Source organism: Crassostrea angulata, chromosome 6, assembly GCF_025612915.1.
Source record: "Crassostrea angulata isolate pt1a10 chromosome 6, ASM2561291v2, whole genome shotgun sequence".
Lineage (NCBI taxonomy): Eukaryota > Metazoa > Mollusca > Bivalvia > Ostreida > Ostreidae > Magallana > Magallana angulata.
This window is the reverse complement of record NC_069116.1, coordinates 22,417,501-22,420,610: the sequence shown is the minus strand read 5'-3', so window position 1 is coordinate 22,420,610 and position 3,110 is coordinate 22,417,501. Positions and strand designations below refer to the sequence as shown.

The 3,110-nt window shown below is 33.0% G+C and overlaps 1 protein-coding gene across 4 annotated transcripts in view; it reads right to left on the bottom strand.

Annotated features, from left to right (window-relative positions):
• Positions 1-1,529: 1,529 nt before the first annotated feature.
• Positions 1,530-3,110, bottom strand: part of LOC128188658 (homeobox protein cut-like 1) — a 49,699-nt gene continuing 48,118 nt past the window's right edge. For all 4 annotated transcript variants that reach the window (XM_052859851.1, XM_052859853.1, XM_052859854.1 and 1 more), the window contains one exon: positions 1,530-3,110. This exon is cut by the window's right edge and continues 3,444 nt beyond it. The gene's annotated coding sequence lies outside the window, so the exon portion shown is untranslated.

Genomic DNA, 3,110 nt, shown 5'->3' with positions numbered 1-3,110 from the left:
AGCGTCTATTTGTCAGTTCAAATAAATTCATCGATCTTTTATCTATATTTTGGAATTTTCAGTACTGCAGTACACTTCTAAACACTTCACGAATTTTCAGTGGTCTTTGTGCATGATCAAATATCTTTCTACAAGTACGTATATTCTATAACGAATCGCAATGCTACACTAATATCTCTGCTAAACTTTTTAAAAAAAATCTCGACCCAATTTACAAAGATACATGATAATACTTCGGTGATTTTTCATCGATCTTTGTCTATAATATCCATACGAAAACGGAAAAGAAAGAGACGTGGGTTTTTGTTCCTATCAATACTAACGACAACGTCTGCTGATATGCAGTAAAGCAATCTATTGATTTTCAAACATCCCTGATTTGTAATTGGAGTTTATAGCTGGATCGGCTAAGCAATGAGTTGAAATACAGACTGGATCGGATATCGATTGAGTGATCTGGAGTCAATATACTTGACTGGATAGAATATCCTACGAGTTAGAGCTTGGTCTGATAGGACATGCCGCGAGTTGGATTTTGGACTGGAAATCGGATCTTCGGTAGTTAAGTGTTTTGACAAGATTGGAAATCCAGTAATTTTAGTGTTTTGACTGGCTTTGATATCCGGTAATTTAGTGTTTTGACTGGACCTGATATGCATTTGGTTAGGGTTGGACTGGATTAAAGATCCAGTAATTTTAGTGTTTTGACTGACTAAGATATCCAGTAATTCAGTGTTGTGACTGGATTGGATATCCAATAATTTAGTGTTTTGACTGGACCTGGTATACAATTGGGTTAGAGTTGGACTGGATTGAATATTCAGTAATTTTAGTGTTTTGATTGACTTAGATATTCAGTATTCAAGTGTTTTGACTAGATTGGATATCCAGTAATTTTAGTGTTTTGACTAGCATGTATATCGGGTAATTTAGTGTTCTGACTAGACCTGATATACAGTTGGTTAGAGTTTGACTGGATTGGATTTCAAGAGATTAAAACTTTGGACTGGTTCGGCCACGCAGTAATTAACAAGTCGTGATCATTGCACTATAACGCACCAACCACAACAAATTCCATGCAAAGTCATAGATGAGACATTTGACGATTAATCTTAAAAACAGTCTATGATATGATTAAGTGAAATCAGTGAATTGTTAAGATATCCTTTGTAGTGACTATACTAATGGTCTTCTTATCATTTTTAATGCTCATCTGTTCAGAAACATTACCGATTGCAGGTCTATAACAGACACAGGAACACCAAAGGTGTGCCAACAACAGTGCAATGAAAACCGGTCATAAGCACAATGCAGCAATCTGAACTCGTGTCTTTTTAGAAGATAGATTCTTCACATTTCAAGTAACTATTTACTGCTTTTTCCAAAGCATATCACACGATTCTTGCATTGCAATCTGACAAGTTACAAGATCTCTTAGCGACATCAAGTCCAAACATTGCCATGTTTCTTGCCTGAACTCTTCTTTGCGAAGACAGCACCAACAAAAGAAAAAAGAAATAACACGGCTCTTTCAGTTTAGAAATAGTTTACTGTTGTGTAAGCACCTATATATATTTATATATACTTATCTGTAGTAGTTATGGATAACAAATAAAATATAACACATTTTGAAATGTATTGTGTTATAGTGAACATGTAGAATATGATACAATGGTTATAGTACGAAACATACTGTAGCAACATTCAGACTAGACCATGATTATGTAACATACACACATTCATGCCAAAGAATTTCAAGTCTTCATTTTTTCCCCCTTATCATACTAAGGAGATAATGAGCAAATTTTTGCGTCTAAAAACCAAACAAATCATCATAAAAAAGAAACAAAGAAATGTACAAATATTACATACTTATTGTTTACAAATATCTGTACAATTTTTTAAAGTTTAAGAGCATTTTCAGGGGGTGAAACAACAGATTGTAACATTTTGGCAAATGCACTTTCATAATGCATGAAACTACACAAATTTAAATAATATCCAATTCAACTTAAAAGATCTCGTTTAACAAAAAACAATGAACTCAAAAGCTTAGCGAAAAACAAGACAACATAAATAAGGATGAATAATAATAATAAAAAACCTTTGGTTTATTAGCAGAGGTGGGATCTATAGAATTACTTCCTCTCTGTTGCAGTCCTCTGTGAGTAAAGCCAACATCAGAAGCAGGCCTACAAGTTTATAATTTAGGCTGAGAAAAGGAGAGGAAAAAATCTTAAGAGAGTCTAGCAACAGAAAGGAAAAGAAGTAAAAAAAAAATAGTAAAAGACATAGCCTTAGTAATAAAAAGAAGATGGATCAAACTCAATACATTTGGATTTATTAAACAAATAAAATGTCAGACACACTAAGGGGGTGGGAATATGATTAAATAAACTACTACAGTGCACATACGGAGAGCCTATGGAGCCAGATTGTCACTATATAGGCCATCATACTAACAAGTGTTTACACAGTCTTGGGGATTTCTACTCCAAATTAAAGCTATAATCAAAGTCCTTCAGATTTCATTAACATAAGAGCTACACCTGTATATATGAATCCTGGCGTATGATAGTGTACATATAGTTGCCTGTCAGAAACCAAAACCAAATTTGTAAGGGTTATATAACAATTTACAACAAAGTCTGGCATCACTCCGATATTTTGCTATCCATATACAATGCGGATCAAAATGGATAATACCAAAAAGTCTGGAGAAAAAAAATAACTTGTCTGACATATTAACGTAATAATAGAACAACTGAATGTGATTTAAAAAGTGTTTGGAGTTAAACAATTAAGACATAGAAATACTTTTGTCAATACTGTCAGAAGTGGAATTTCCTCCGATTGTGAGTAAATTTCACAAGCAAGAGTAACTTTTTTATATATTAGACAAGTAGAGTTACTAACAAAATGCACACTAATTAACATAAGTATTGTTAGCTGTACAACCTTAAGCAAGAGAAAAAAAAATAAAAGCTTTAAAATCACAAAATATAGTTAAAATATGCCTACGATTGAAAACCTTATTTCTGTTTTAATGCATGGGTAATCACTAACATGGCTTTAATGAAAGACAAAAAAATTGTAGTGTCAGTAATGCA